A 16,631-nucleotide genomic window follows, 5' to 3' on the forward strand; every position below is an offset into this window, starting at 1 on the left:
GATTTTAATGCTGCCCCAGATTTACTTAATCACGTAAACCTGCAGAAGCACCAAAACCATATGCCTCCCAAGGTGAGGCATAACAGGAAGAAATATTTGTATTTCTTCTTGTTTTTATCTCTTTCCGTGCGTGCTACATTCTGCAGCACACATAGAAAGAGGAAAACGCCTCTCTGGACTGTGTTTGTGCAGGTAGGTGCCCCTTCCTGCACAACAACAATCCTGCATGCAACAGAGGCACCCTTGCATCATGGTGCAGGGGGGTAAGGACAGGAATGCACCATATTGCATAAATATGATGCATTCCTGCCCTTTCACTCTGGTGTAGTGAAGCGCAGCAAGATGACTTGTGCCACTTCCCTAGCCAAAACCCCGTAAATAAGAGCCTAAGTGTCTGTGTCACATTTACTTGGCCATAGTGTAGAAATCTAATTGGGAACAGGCAAAACCTTAATTGAATTCATTTTATTTTTCTGTTCAGACTGAAGCGTAATTTTAAGTATTTGTAATATATATTAATCACTTAAATAACAAAGACCATCCATATGTGTGTTTCCTTGATTCTAAATCTGCAAGGTCTTCAAGAAGCAACATAAGTTTTGCTTGTTTCATCACTAAGGTTTTAGTTTTGGAGTTGGGACTCATCTATTCCATATGATATTAAACTCCAAATTTGCTTAAGAATCCACCAAGTGTGTCCCCAGGTGCTCACACCTGTGTTTATTTTTTATCACAGTAAACACTTCAGCTTAATACAATAAAATAAAAAAAGCTGTAATAAGAAAAGATTGCTCACAAATGTAAATTCTAAGCACTTGTAACTTGTGTACTATCTGGTAAATTAACATTAGCTTTCCTGTGCGCCACTGTGCAATATCGACCCCTTTTGAAAGCCTATCATAAAAAGTTCCCAAGTCATAAGTTGGAGCAAATATCAACCTACTCCATTTTACATGTAAAAGAAAGGTCAAGGATGGCCATGATGACTTAGTCCTTAATCGCAAAAAGGAAGTACTAGGGGGAGGTACCGTTGATTGCATTGCTGCCTAATGCGGTTTAGGGCTTCCCGTTCCTTCTGCCAAAATCCTAGATAATCATACCACCCATTTGTTCAATATTTATACCATCTAAAGGTCAATGTCCTTTTTAATTCAATTTCTAGCTAAAGACTACGACTTTTAATTTTTCTTTGTTAATAATGAAATCATTATTCGAATAATACCCACCACCCAATCGTTCAATCTAAATACCACCCTAAGGTCAATGTCCTTTTTTTAATTCACCTTCCAGCTAAAGACTACAACTTTAAAAAAAAATTATTGTCAATAATTAAATCATTATTTGAATAGTCCATGTAAGCATTCAAAGCTCTTTGGAGCCCAATGGCAGTCTTGTCCGATATCACGGTGTCATTGGCATATTGTAAGATGCTCAGTGTTTCACAAGTAATCTGGGGAGAGAAGATTTTCGCTTTTCAAAAGGACACTCCTAAATCTGCTAAGTATAAAAAGAGGTAACATTTCATGTAACAGGAAGTAAGCTCCTCATGTTGCACTACTTCTGTCTGTAGGTGTGGGGGGCTGACCTAACCACATTATATTACTAGTTGAGTAATAATGTTATTTAAAATTGATTATATTCACCTCTTAGTGCTTAGGATGTATATTTCATATTATGACATAAGTTGTCTAACAAAATCAACAGTTTTAATCAAGGCTTAAGTCACACACACACATCGTTGTCAAGGAGAATAGACTAAACTTCCAGTGCTAATGCTACAATTCACAACCATGCTCATCTCTCAATTGAAACAAGAAGTATTTTCAGCAAATTGTGCATTAGCAAGAGATCCTACTGATGTCCCCAGTTCACATTATGATTATGCATATAAAAACAATGATAAAAGAACATAGTGGCATAGGAAATTCTACAGATAGAAGTTTAGTGCAAAGAAAGAAAGGACTATGTGCAGTACAGATTGAGGTGATCACATAAAAGTGTTTCACCAAGCTATCACGTTTTTAATCCTGCACCAGAATGCATTGGGTTGTAACTAAAAACCCATAAATGGATTCACTGTGTCCACAAGGATGTATATGTGGGGTGTAGAAGAACTTTGCCCAAGTACGTTGCAATTGAGATGATGGTTGCTAGTTGGATGTCCTCTCGAATGACCCCCTGTGAATATGATCTATCATTAGCATTAGCTGAATTCTGTCTGAGCTTTGCCAGCGTAAACAAGTTAACATTAGTGTCCAACAATGCAACCTCTCCTCTCCTTGGTAAGTTATCACTCTTGCCCTTGTGTCTACTCCTTGTGAAGAATCTCATCTATATTGGGTTTCACCTGTGTCTAAAATGTTCTAGGTTTCATCCATGGTTGTTCTTTATTCTTTGCTGTATTTGAAATTACTGAGCACAAATTGGAAGTATTGCACTGTAAAGTACCCAGGAGGAATACCCATGGGGTAACAAGAAATAAGATGATCTCCTAGTTGATGCACAATCAGCAGTTTTTATTCTGTCATTGCTGAGCAAGTAATTACTACTTAGGCCCTCATTACGAGTTGAGTAGACCAGATCTTTTGCATGTTTTTGTGCGCTAGATGTGTTATGTTCGATAACCTTTTTACTAGATGTGGAGATTTCCCATCCATATAGAGTGTGTTTTGAAGTACTGCACCCAGATATGCCGGTTGCTAGAAATAAAAATGTCATTACAAGTTGCATCTGAGGTTGTCTCCAGTAGGGAATTACTACCAACAAATTCCTCCAGATTACAACAGATGATACATTATGACAAGTCCCATCAAATGAAATCCAGACGGTAAAATAAAACAAAAACCACACAACTGTGTAGAGTGTGAAAGTGTTAGAATTAAAAGAATGTATACAACTTCTATTTGTTTTTCAAATAACACCCACATCACAGGATCCCATGTAAATACAATCACAGTGATTATACTGGACCATTCAAATTGTTGCCAAATATTTATTTCTAAGTGCTTCAGGCTATACAAGCCAGCAAAAGCTCTGTAGTCTGATTCTCATCTGTATCTGTCAGTGCTGAAATTGAGGAAGAACTGGGATGGAAGCCAGTCCTTTTTGGTTTTGGCTATTTAGCTCTGAAATTCCCTTCTTCTGAATATTAAACTCTTTAATGATCAAGTGGCATTCAAGCACACATTCAAAAGCGTTCTGTTTACATCAACACGAAAATTTGTGGTGAGTTGCATTGAGCTTTCATTCTTCAGTGCCAGTGGACCACCGTGCTTGTGGTGTTTTCACTTTACATATCATTCATAACAATAACATAAACAAGCATGAAGCTTTGGTGTTTATGTGGCAACACATGTAAACACAGGCAGTCACAATCACGGTTTCATGTGTTGCACGTACTAATGTTGTTCTGCACGTTATGGCCTTTGACAGTGGTGGAAAAAGTAAGGAAAAACTATTGTTTTCTGTATAGAATTCATATATGAGATAAAGAATTGAATGTGATAAATAACATTGTAATTGAGTGTACTCAGGAGCTAGGGATGGATTTCGCTGAAGATTTTAAACTTGCCCCCTTGAGTTTGTGGTGCTCCATCTAGGTGAACCCTTATGCCTCACTCAATAGATCATCATCCATTGCATTAAGTGTAAGAAAGGCAAGAATATCTTGTGGCTTGATTATATAAATACTGAACTCACCAATCCCTCGTCAATTTGTAAAGCGGGTATACTTTAGGTAAAATCTACATTTATCGAAAGGTTGACAGCCCTTAGAGAGGATATAGAACTAAAAAAATGTCCAATAAAGAGTATGTGGAGATTCAAACTTCCCCATTTTTGGAACCATATCTAGAGTGGATTGATGGCTCCTGGGACAGGTTTTTACTCACCAGGTTCAGGTTAAGCTTGGTAAGGTGGCATCTTGGTTTTCCTCTTGGTCAATTTGAGCCCTCAAAAGTCCTGATATGCCCCTGTGTTGTGTCTTCACTCCAAAGTTTGTTGCATTTTGTTCTTTTCTTCAAGTTCTATAATGAGCTTAGTACGATCAATGGAAACTGGGACTTAGATTCTCAAGATTAGCCCTAGTGTATTTGCCACGGCTTTATTCCCCATCTAATTGTGTCAGAATGTGTTCTTTCCCCAAACATGCACTTACCAGAAGAAAATCTTTAATGTTTCTAATTGATAGATTAACCTTTCACCCATTAGTTACACGTTATTTAAATTGCGTCTTTGTCAAAATTGGTATCTATTACCCGAACCATGAAATGGTAGGAAATGCTAGAAATAGAAAATATAAGTCCAAAAACAATTAGTATCACAGTTATTTTAAATACATATTACTACCGTGCCCTTTAAAGGATATCCAGTATATTATGGTAACTCACTCCCTCATTTGTTTGCTCACACTTTCATTACCTATTACTCAACTCTTATGGCTCACATGTGGACTGTGCATCTAGGACGCTGCAGCCCTAATCAGGGCTTCTCAACTTTACCCCAATGTGTGATTCTTGGCAAATCACTTTGTCTTATTGTGACTAAGTTTGCTTCTCTGCTACCATCAAAAGTGCTTAAAAATGGGCTTAAGAAGCTGAAAAGTGTAATTTATATCTAAACCATTGCTTATTATTGTTCGATTCATATATGCAGTCAATCAATATTTGTAAAGTGTGGGCTACTCACTCGTGAGGGTATCAAGATGCTGGGGGGAGGGCAGGGGCCTCATCCGAAGAGTCACGTCTTGAGGTTCTTCCTGAAGATGGTGAGCGAAGGGCTTTGTCTGAGGAGCAGGGGGAGGTTGTTCCAGCTCTTTGCTGCAATGTAGGTGAAAGGTCGTCCTCCAGCGATGGTTTTGCGAATGCGAGGGACGCTGGCCAGGGTCATCTGGGCGGAGCGGAGGGATCTGGCAGAGGTGTGGAAGGAGACTTGGTGGTTCAGGTAGGCTGGTCCTGCGTTGTATGGTCTTGTACGTATGGGTGAGAAGCTTGAAGGTGATTCACTTATCGATCAGTAGCCATTGGAGGGTCCTCAGGTGTTGGGAGATGTGTTCTCGGTGAGGGAGATCCAAAATGAGTCTGGGGTGGCGTTCTGGATGCGTTGACATTTTTTGATGTTCCTAGTTGAGCTGCCGACGTAGAGGGCGTTGCCATAGTCGAGCTTGCTTGTGACTAAGGCATGGGTGGCTGTCCTGCAAGTCAATCAATTAATTCAGTATCACTATATTCAATAACATATCCACGACTCATTTTTCAATAAATCACTAGTTATGCTGCTCACTTATTTGTTGCTTCAGCGCTTCTCATACACTCCTTCATCAACACTGTTATGATTAATTCATGTACATATGTTTGTTCTCTTTATTAACTCGTATACATAACTTGATCAACTTTCACACGTTCTCTTTCATTCTCTCAATAGTTCTTCCACTCACTGACATACTTAATCATTCATTCACCAAAATCCCACTACTTTAACATGTTTATAGAATCAACATCACAAGTTAAACCTCTTTCCTTCACTTGCTTGAGTACTCAACAATTCTGTAATATCTTTGGTTCATGCAGTTCATGCAGTCTGTCTCTCTCCCCATTTTCTCTCCCTAATGAATTAGTTTGTGTACGTTTGTTCTTTTAAGGAGAGCAAATACTCTCTAAAACGGCAACAATCTTGCAGAGCTGAAACCTTTGATTAGCTTTTAATTAACAAATTGCTTTCATCAGTCAAACAAAAAGCACAAAAGCACTATGGACATGTTTACTACCATTTTGTGCCAGGTTTGCATCACAAAAATGACACCAACTGGCGCAAAATATTTATTCTGAATTTATTTTCCATTGTGACACATTTTACTCTGGAAAGTTGCCTGAAAATAACGAAGAAGTACTTTGCACTACTTTGCATCACTTTACATGAAGAAAGTGTTCTATGGGTGGGACATGGGTGTTAACATGCAACCACCCATGACTGTTTATGCAAATTTCTATCAGCAATAATAGACAGGATTTTGCACCAAAAAAGAATGCCTCATTGAGGAACGTGCAAAAACGGAGAAGTGCTTTTATTTTTCCAAGCTTTTCTGACTCTGCATGTGTGCTGCACTGTACTTCACATATCCAAAGTGACAAACATCTTAAAGTTTGTCTCTAAGTGTAGTAGATGTACTGGAACAGTACCATCTCAGTACAGAACCTATGCTAAACATGACACAGGCACCTCACACTATGAGGCAAAGGGTGTGCATGGATCTAGGCAGCCTGATTGTGCACCACCACCAGGATGAGAGCAGGACAGTGCCATATCTTGGTAGATATGTTGCTTTCTTGCTCTCTCCCTCTCACTCAACACAGCAACCTTGGTTACTGCACCACGTTGTGTGACATCTTTGTAAACGTGGGCCTACATTTTAGCTCCTGTGTTGAAGTTTTGTTATTTTTTAAAACATAGTGATTTTCATTCCCCTTACCTTTGATTAATTTACCTGCGCTCACCAATTCATGCTTGCACACTCATTTCTTTAGTCTTTTATTTACAGATGTTGATTCCTTCTTTCACAATAACACCTTTTCTGTAATGTATTTATAAATCCACCTTTTTTTATATTCACACGTATTTATTTTATTTAACTGGCTTACACAATCATCTGCCCTCCAGTGTTTTCTTCCATGCACTTATTTACTATGCATCATTAATTTCCACTTAATTTACCTATTTGTTTCCAGAGATTGTTCAGGGGGCTGGATGGGACTGACCGGGAGGCCTGGTATGCAAAGTGTGAATATTACAAATGGCCGACACAGCAGGGAGGATCTTCCAGTGGCTCGTTCTTTTATTTGTTTTCTTTTCAGTTTGATACTTGTAGTTTTCATTTTTTCATCCTACTGCCAGAGTTTAGAAAACTAGATTGCAAAGAACAAAAATAGGGCTGATACTGTTACTTATTCTTGACATGGGATGAGGAGATTTTGAACTGGTTTCTGCGACATTATCGATGAAAAGAACATGAATGTTTTTAATGTTTATGTTATTTTATCCCAATTTAAGATTCTGCTTTTATGTGTGCAAGGTGAAATGTGTTTTTGCTCTCTTTTTACTAGGTGCTCACAGGATACTGATTCTTTCCAATCAGCTCGTTTGTTCCAATATTTTTCACAACTTTTTTTGTGGCGCTTTTGCTTTTTAGGAATTTCTTAAACAATCTGCCTACTTTTCAATAGAAACACTAATGCGATTTTGTTCTGCAACAATACATCTGTTTTGAGTTTGAATGGAAAGATCTGCATTGAAAAAATCTGATATTAATATTGTTAGGGACATATTTATACTCTGTGCTGCATTTGTGTCCTTTTTTTTAAGCAAATGTGGCCCAAACGTAACTCCATATTTATATTTTTTTCGGTAGAGATGTCTAGCGTCAAAAAATATTGGAGTTTGCGCCATTTCTTGGATGCGTGAATCCACCTTGCATTAATGAGATGCAAGGTAGGCATTCCCATCCAAAAAATGAAGCTATCCCTAAAGTGCTGTATTTATCCACTGTGCTAAAATGACACACGGGTGGGAGGCAGGCCCAAATAATGGGGATAAGCTTGCTTAACACCATTACTTAACGCCTGGGTCAGACCAGGCGTTAGGGGCCCTGTGGACCCATTTCCAAGGCTAAATTCCATAGAATGGGCCCACAGGTGCTCACCCCAAGCCTCGGGAACACCCCCACCCACACCAGAGGGACAACAGAGGATGGGGGACCCCCTCCCAGGTAAGTAGGGTAAGTATAGGTAAGTATTTGTAAAAAATGTTTTAAGTACCATTAGGGCCCTGCAAGGGCCCCCCTGCATGGCGCCGGGTGCAATGGCCATGCCCAGGGTACACTGGTCCCCTGTGCTGGCCACTGGGGTGGTGGACATGACTCCTGTCTTTCATAAGAGAGGAGTCATGTGTTATGCATGGTTGTGCGTCAGGAAATGACATTAGGCTGGTTAGCTGCCGTTTTTTTTTGCCTCTAACCAGCCTAGCTTCATTTTTTGATGCTCAACCTCCATCTCCTCTACCACCACTCCCACCCGGCTAGCGTTTTTTTTTTTTTTTGGGGCTAGCCCAAGCTTAGCGCAGGTTGCGCCATTCTAGAAATTTGGCACCTGGCTTATGCTTTGGAATGACACAAGCTGGCGGTAAACTTTTTGATGCAAAACTGCGTTAGCGCAGTTTTGCACCAAAAAGTATAAATATGCCCCTTAATGTTTTCTAGTCTGTTTACAGTATTGCTGCAGAAAGTATTGAAACTAATACTTTAGCATTTACATAAGTGGCTTATTGGTCTGCCCATTTGTGTTTGTCCCAACACTGGAACATTTGGGTTTCTCTTGGCTTTTTGACTGGTTGGTTGTGTCCTTCTACTGCTTATGTCAGAGAACTATTTTTCATGTTGTAGACCTCTGTTGCATTAGAGCTTTAGCTCCTTATGGGAGTACACTACCTGCTCCTTCCTCTCTCTCTCGCTCCCCCTTCTCATTCTTATGTAGTGTCCCCTCCACACTGCCTCCCTATCATTTTCCCCTCACTCTGTCTCCTCATCCATCACTCTCTTCGTCTCCTCTTGTGTTCTTGCCACACTGAGCACCACTGACACTCCGTGTCTTACTCTCCTCCATACTCTGACTCTCTCTTCCGCTGACCCTCCTGCCAACCATCTGGACGCTGCCAAGATGTCCACTGCCTTGTATCTATGGGCAGCGTGTTGGCCATCTGGGATAGTATAATGGTACTTTGTATACTAATTGGTAAACTGCTCCTAAATTGCCACCACGTTGTGTCTGGATGTGACACAGAAGCCATCTTGGAGAGCGATAAAATATCATTCCAAGATGGCCACCTTTCGTTATTAACATTGCCATTGCTTGTGCTGCAGTTCTACAAACATTTGCAAAGCAAATCCGGGCAGCGAATAAGATCTGGCAAAGCAAGGCTGACTGTCATTATCAAATGCTTCGTACTAAATTATGACTTGTTGATCATGTACCCTTTGACTGTGGTGAAGCAGTCGTAACAGACATGTAGGCAGTAAGGTGACTGCACCCTAACACCCTCTGCTGTGAGGAAGCTAAAGAGGGATTCTGCTAGAAAGGCCCCCTGGCTGTGCTCTGCTCGCTGCTGATCTGGCAGCTGCAGCCTCGCTTCTCTCCATCAGCTGCTAGAGTGCAGACTAACCACATTTTCTAGTGCTCTGGGAGAGAGGTCAAGTGCCTCAGCTGGACACCCAAGTCACCAGTCACTGGTTCCCCAGGGCCCTACGACTTTCCAGCTGGGAACATTAATATGAGTGAGACCCGTAGACGAGGGTGAGTCGAGGGGGTGGGTTGTCAAAGGAGTAACATGTTACAAGGTTCAGTAAATCACGTTACGGTTATTTTCAACTGGGACTGCAGCTATCTCAAGTGGTCCAACCTCAGGTGTGTGAGCAGTTCAGCAAGTCCTGTTTATTTTTTCTGCATTCAGGTACCTATATAGTTATTTTGTTATTAATTCATGATCACTAGCACTAGAAGGCAAAATTAAAAAAATGACTAGTGACCAACATACACCTGGCATGGTACTACATGAGATCTTTGGGACAGAGAACCTGTAATAATAGAGGCCGCCCATGTGTGGAGTGTAAGATTTACAGAGCCTAGGAAGCTTGTATATTGACACATAATGTCATCCCAGAAATCACCTCTGCGGATTTAAATTCAAATGTCATTAGCCTATGGCCTTTTGTGTTAATCATGGGCTGGTACTGGTATAACACACTGTAAGTATCTGTACGACTGGCTAGAGCATGGGGCTGTTTGCGACTGTTACTGTTCTGAGCATGTCCAGGCTCTGATAAAGCAAGGACCCTATACTGCTACGGTCCCTATTATGACGTAACTCTGACCCTTGCACATCTGACCTCCTTTCACCGAAGCAGGGAGAGGACCTCGATGGATGTAACTTAATTGATGAACTGGGTCAAGGAAAACACGTTGCTGTTAGAAAATTCCATTTTGTTTAAAACATTGCTTTTAATAAACTATTTGCCTATGCAAACAACACAATATATAATTGATGTCATATTTTGAAATATATTTTTAATAATTAAACCTCAAAATCCCAAAACGTAAGTGCAAATGTGTTCGAGTGTTAGGATGTTTTTGTCAAATGAGCAAACTTTTTACGTGATTCATATTTTTTAATAAAATGAACACAATGCTCGGTTTCGCAAATATCATGACTTTACGTTCAGTGAACTGATTTCGATAATAAAAACTGAAAGTTAATGCTTCCCTCGGGAAAGGCTGAAGGAAAAGCATTGCCTCTCTACATCCAGTGACAAGCACATTCCCGACGTCACCGAGGCCGGATGGAGTCTGCCTCTGACGAGGAAGGGCGTGGCTTGGCTGAAGTCGAATCATTATTCTGAAACTGATGTGTTGCCTAATCCTTATTTTGAAACGGAAGTGTAGACTCAACATGGCCTCCTTTTTAACAGAGGGTGGAGCATGTTCGTTTTACAACATGTTCTCCAGGCACTCTGTAGGAGGAAATCGCGAGCGGGAAGGCCCGGTGAAAGGTTTGAAGATGCCCAAATATCCCAGGGATGGAGATGCCCGACTGTGTGAGACGCACAGTGTAATCAATTGTTCCATGTACATTCCTGGAGTTTCTGCCTCAGGCCCCTGCATAGATTCTTATGCCATCTGTTGCTAGTGGACTCTGGTTTGTGGTCTGCAGGCCTACTATGCGTCTCTCGATCCTGTGCTGCCTTGTTGTTCAAGGCAAATGTACATCTTTTTGAAGCCATAGTACAACTACCTATCTGCAAATCCTTTAATGGTGGCATAGGGTGCTGGGAGGAAGTTCCGGTGAAGACACTGCTTAAAAAATAGTCTTTAGGTTTAGATTACACTGATTATCAATCTTCCAGTTATCTCTTCAATAATATATATTTTTTAAACTCTAGTGATTTATCGGGGGCCATAAGTGTCCCTCCGTCGTTTTAGTGAGGATGTTGTCTAAGTCAGTGGTTCCCAACCTGTGGTCCGGGGACACCTGGGGGTCCACGAAGCCTTCTCAGGGGGTCCGCGAGAGCCTAGAAAATTAAAAAATATTAACAAATATTGACAAATTAGGTCCCCAGCTTCCAGTAATGACTCAGGCGGGGGGTCCCTGGATTCCCATGATGATTCAGTGGGGGTCCCTGGGTTCCATTAATGTTAAAGTGGGGGTCCACAGAAATCAAAAGGTTGGGAACCACTGGTCTAAGTCATAGCACCATATCAGTTGCAGTAAAGGGGCGCCACTTTCATGTCTTACATTTAATGTTTACATGGCTCATCTCTGTCCGAGGCTAAGACATATCTCACTAATGACCCTGTTGTGTGGTGATGATCACAGTTCTAGCATTCACTATTCGAAAAAGGCCAACTACAGGCTCCAGAAATACATTTAGACCCAATGTTGAGTCATGGCTAAAAGAACCCACAAAAACACAATTACTATGCACTGAAAGGGGTGCTGGAGGGACAGACGTATAACTTGACTAGTGTATATATCCCCCTACAACTGTCTGGAGTCAAGCTAGAGATTATCAAATCCTGTATACTGGAGCTCTCACACTGAGTCACGATCATAGGAGGGAACTTTAACGGGGTAATGACCCCCAGAGTGACATCTCAAGTGTGGGGATAACAGATGGGGAAAAGGAAACAGGATTGTTCCAATGGGCAACGAGCCTGGGCTCTGCAATGAAACCCCTTGGGAATATGCACAAACCTCTGCAGCCCACAAATCTAGATCAAGAATTAACCTCCTCTTTCTACCCACCACAGATTTGCTCACTACAGCTGAAGTGCAAATCCTCCCCAGAGGAATTTTGGATCACTCCTTGGGGCTGATACTCCTAGGGGCCCAAACAGAAAGGAACCACCTAATCTACCGGCTCTATGGTCGGAGTTTGGTCAGTAGGGAGGTCCCATCTTTTCTGGTGCAGGAGCTACAGGCATACCTGGACCTTGACTTGGGATCGGTGGACTCACTATGTACCCAGGCGGTAGCCCAGAAGTTGTGCATAAGAGGCTCGGAAGAGGGAGAAACTGTGGACGATAACTAAGCTTGAGACCAAAATCCTGCAACTTGAGTGGGAAGAGAGGGTAGGAGTGGTAGGGCTGCCAGCTAGCCATCCAGAGAGCATCCCTTAGACAACTCTGTCTTAATGAAGCAAGACAATCTTGTATGGCCTCTACCAGAAGGGTATACGAGTGAGGGGATAGACTCAGAAAATTGCTGTATTGGCTGAGAAATCATGATAAATCGTCTATGGTGGTTCTGGTGGTCATCAACCCTAATCGGGAAACCATCATGGATGCCCAGTCAATTGCATCCGCCTTTGCTACTTACTACCAACCTATCTATGCCTGGTGCTCAAGACTTGGGGCTCTCATCACAGACGTGCCCCTGCCAACTCTCTCCATGCCTGACCAGCATAAAATGCAGCATCCTCTGGAGCTCACGAAGCTGGAGGAGGCCCTAAAGGACACTAACCCAGGCAAGACCCCGGGGCCCAACTGGTTCCCTCTTGAGTACTACCAAAAGTTCCACACACTTCTCATGACTCACTTACTCTCAATGTTTAATGAAGGCATTCAGAAAGGTTGCTTCCCTCTGGACCTAGAATTAGCCATGACTGTTGTTCTACACAAAGCAGGAAGACCTCCTGATTGCTGTTCCTCATACCACCCTCTGGTAAATAGTGGACTAAAGCTTTATGCCAAAGTATTAGCAATAGTCATTTTAAGGTTCTCACAGCACTGGTCAATCTGGACCAATGCAGTTTCATCTCCCAGTGGCAGCATCAGAGTATAAGGAGAGTTCAAGCTATGTTGGCATAGGATCACCGACTCACAGGTCTGAATGTACTTATGGTTATCGACTTTGAGAAGGCATTCCATTCCCTTGACTAGGACTTACTCATGGATGTGTTTGTTTGCGTGGAGTTAGGGCCGCCATTCATCTCCTATGTCTTAGTGTTCTACTCCCAATCAAGGTCACAAGTGAAAGTAAATGGCATATTCTCCAGTGCCTTCCCAATCCAGAGGGGCCCACGGTATGGCTGCCTGCTGTCATCCCTTTAGCAATAGAACTGCTGGAAGCATGGGTTCCCTGCAATGCCCAGATCTAGGGCTTCTACTGAGGAAATGACGCGGATGATTGCATCACCCTATATGCTGATGGCATTTTGCTGTATCTTTCTTGCCCCACTGATACGGGGCCTAGCCTTCTCTACATACTGAACTATACAGGCAAGCCTCCGTTCTGCAGGTACATTGGTCCAAGTCTCTCCTATTGCCTCTCTCCGGAGACAGGGAAGGAGTGGCATGACAAGATTGACTTCCAATAAGCAGAATTAGCTTTCAATACCTCAGTGTCCACATTTCCCTTCTTCCCAATCTAGAATGGTGCCTTAACCTTAAACCTATGGTCACTAAAATGGGTCAAGACCTTGCTAGATGCACAAAGCTGCCGCTTGAAATCCTGGGGAGGATGGCTTTTGATAAAATGATGTTTCTGCCATGATTCCTGTATGTTCTCCAGAACTTCCTGCAGTTGATACTGCGGATCTGGCTTTGGCATCTTCAAGCTACAATCTGTTTATTTCTTTGGCATACCAGTATCGCAGCATAGCTATTGACAAATGCACATAGTCAATCTTTGATGGGGGGTGTGTATGACTGACCTGCATCTGTATTGTTGGGTGTCGCAGATGCTGGTACTAAATGACTGGCTTTACCTGGGGGTGGTGGACCTCGCCTTTCACAATGAGCTGTCCTTTATAGGTTGTGATAATGTTATAGGCATAATGTGTGTGTCCCCAGTCTTGTGTACTTAACGGAACTTAGTGTTCCTAGCCTGGAAATCTCCCAGTGTTGGAATCCACTATGGTGGGCCAAAGGCTTGGGCAGGTGGTGTGTTTGGGCAGGCAGTTTAACAGGTGTGAATACATCAGTATATCAAAACTTGTGCACATCTGGCAAGTCTCCCTCATTATGACCTTGGCGGGCGGCGATCTGACCGCCGGGCGGCCGCCAATGCAGCGCACTCCCCCGCGGTCATTATTAGATCCCTGCTGGGCCGGCGGGATCTCGGCCGCAACACAGGAGCCGGCTCCAAATGGAGCCGGCAGTGTTGCGGCCGTGCGACGGGTGCAATTGCACCCGTCACGCTTTTCACTGTCTGTTATGCAGACACTGAAAAGCTGCATGGGGCCCTGTCAGGGGCCCCCTGCACTGCCCATGCCACTGGGATGGGCATGCGACTCCCCGTACCGCCAGCCTTTTCCTGGCGGTTCAAACCACCAGGAAAAGGCTGGTGGTCGGGACTCGTGATCCCCTGGGCAGCGCAGGCGGAGTATCACCATCGGGGCAAATGTGGCGGGAAACCGCCGGCCCCGGACGGGTGACTGCGGCGCTTCAGCCGCGGTCATAATTCCCGGGATTGCACCGCCAGCCTGTTGGCGATGCAATCGCCACAACAGCCCTGGCGGTCTTTGACCGCCAGGGTTGTAATGACCCCCTAAATCTTTACAGGAGCTCCAGATGGAGTTCCAGCTCCACAAATCCCACATTCAAAGTTCCTGTAGCTCCTTCATGCTCTTTTCTCTCATGGTAATTCCCTGGAGGATGTTCCCAAATAAAGAATGATGGGGGCTAAAATTCTCAAGGGCCTACTTGGGAAAGGGGGCATCTTCTGCATTTATAAGTCTCTAGTCATTAATGTGCCAGACTCACTGAAGGAAAATGGGAGACGGGTGGATCCCCAAGACAAGTATGATTGGAGAGGTGCCACAATGGCTCCGTGAGTGCTCGCCATGCCTTCACGACTTTGAGCCATACAACCAAAGTACTTACACATTACCTACCCGCATCTGAGGTTAGGGAGGGAAAAGAAACGGCCTTCTTCTACATGCTTCAGATGCCCAGATGAAGAGGGAGACTTCTCTCATGCAGTTTAGAAATGCCCAGTGATTGCGACCTATTGGTTGGCTGTCTTCTCCACCCTCTCACGTGCCTTGGAGAGAGATAATGGCCCTACACTTTTCTTTGCACTATTGGGGCTCCTGGAAAATCTTGGGGGCATTAGGGAGGATCGTACACTGGTTGGTTTTTGAGCCATGTTTGCAAAGAGGGACATAGCGCGCAACTGGAACATGGCGTAGAACCATGGACTAGAGTGCAAAACAGGAAGAGTCTATAATGAAGCAAGAGGGTGACCCCGAAAACATAAGAAGAGCTGGGCTAAATGGTGCAAAAGCTGCAGTGGCTGTAAACACTTAAGGAATTGTGATAAACGTATTTTATCCTTGCACTTCGTCATGGCTTGCACTGTTCTGTTTGCTGTTAAGGTTGAAAAATCAATTAGCAATATAAAAAAACATAATTACTCTGAATACGAAGTAAAGGGAGGTCCTCACCAACTTGATAACACTCAGAGACTCGCGTTCCAGGCCGATGTCCTGTATTCTAAAAAAAAAACATGTAATGCCATGTGAGGTCTTGACACACACATCCACTGAGTTTGAAATGGCTTGAAACACACAGTATAAATGCTATTTTTAAATGATTTTCCATGGCAACAATACCCAGCAGATCAAGCTTTCTCTGTTTGTTAAAGCTGCAAAAGAATGAAGAGCCAATGTTACACTGGGAGCGTGTTAGTAAAGGCAGGAATGACTCAAAGTCGTCAGCAGAGAATATTCATTTTCATTACTTGAGGACCGATCACCCATATTGTAAGCGTTGTGGGTGTCCCCTTTTCATTTCTGCCATGCCACAGCCCGCCTTCCTTATTTCATATATTGCTCAGACAAAAATAAGCATCTTGCATTTGCTCTCACCTACTGTTTATAAATAGCACACTGAAGACCTTTACAAGACGCTTGTAGTTTGTATGGGGAATTTCTTCCATAGACAACCGCTTGGTATGTATTTTAACCTGTCATGGTGCTACTCTTAGATGCAGAAGAGGTTTTGTAATGATAGTTCATAGAGCTCCAGATCCTGCCTAAGTAAAATGCATGCATGTTATTAGGGTTGTGTTGTTGAGTAATGACTGCTTTTTAGGTCAAGCATATCAGCGCCCAAGTGCTGCTTTTACGACGTGTTGTTATCTATTTGGGCTTTTAACCACGCCCATCACTATTGTTCATTCATGAGCTTGCCTTTCAAAAATCCTTTGTTGTCATTGGTAAATGCTTTATGTTTGTCCCTCCTTGGGTTGGTTTGGTTACCACCTTGGACATGGACCCTGTTACATGGCTAATTGCACTTTGCCGATACGTTTGACTGCGAGCGAACTTCTTTTTTCTTTTGTGTGTCTCCTTCATGCTCATGGAGTGGCACTTTGAAGTGGCTCGCTTATTTGAAACTGTTTTACTTTTACTTTTCAATTTATGTGGCAAGAAAGTCCGGTTAGGAGTTTACAACGCTAACATCTGTAACTCGAGCAAGTGCGAGACCCATTGCATTGCAAATGCTTGTTGGTATTTGGTTTTGCTGTGTTGGTTGTTCAGTTGCTTAGCTGTTGGTGATCAGGAAGACTGCAGTGTTTTGCAGGTC

At 42.8% G+C, this 16,631-nt stretch overlaps 1 protein-coding gene across 3 annotated transcripts in view; it reads left to right on the forward strand.

Annotated features, from left to right (window-relative positions):
- Positions 1 to 16,631, forward strand: part of MAMSTR (MEF2 activating motif and SAP domain containing transcriptional regulator) — a 138,603-nt gene that overhangs the window by 66,964 nt on the left and 55,008 nt on the right. The gene's annotated exons all lie outside the window — the stretch shown is intronic.

Source organism: Pleurodeles waltl, chromosome 7, assembly GCF_031143425.1.
Source record: "Pleurodeles waltl isolate 20211129_DDA chromosome 7, aPleWal1.hap1.20221129, whole genome shotgun sequence".
Lineage (NCBI taxonomy): Eukaryota > Metazoa > Chordata > Amphibia > Caudata > Salamandridae > Pleurodeles > Pleurodeles waltl.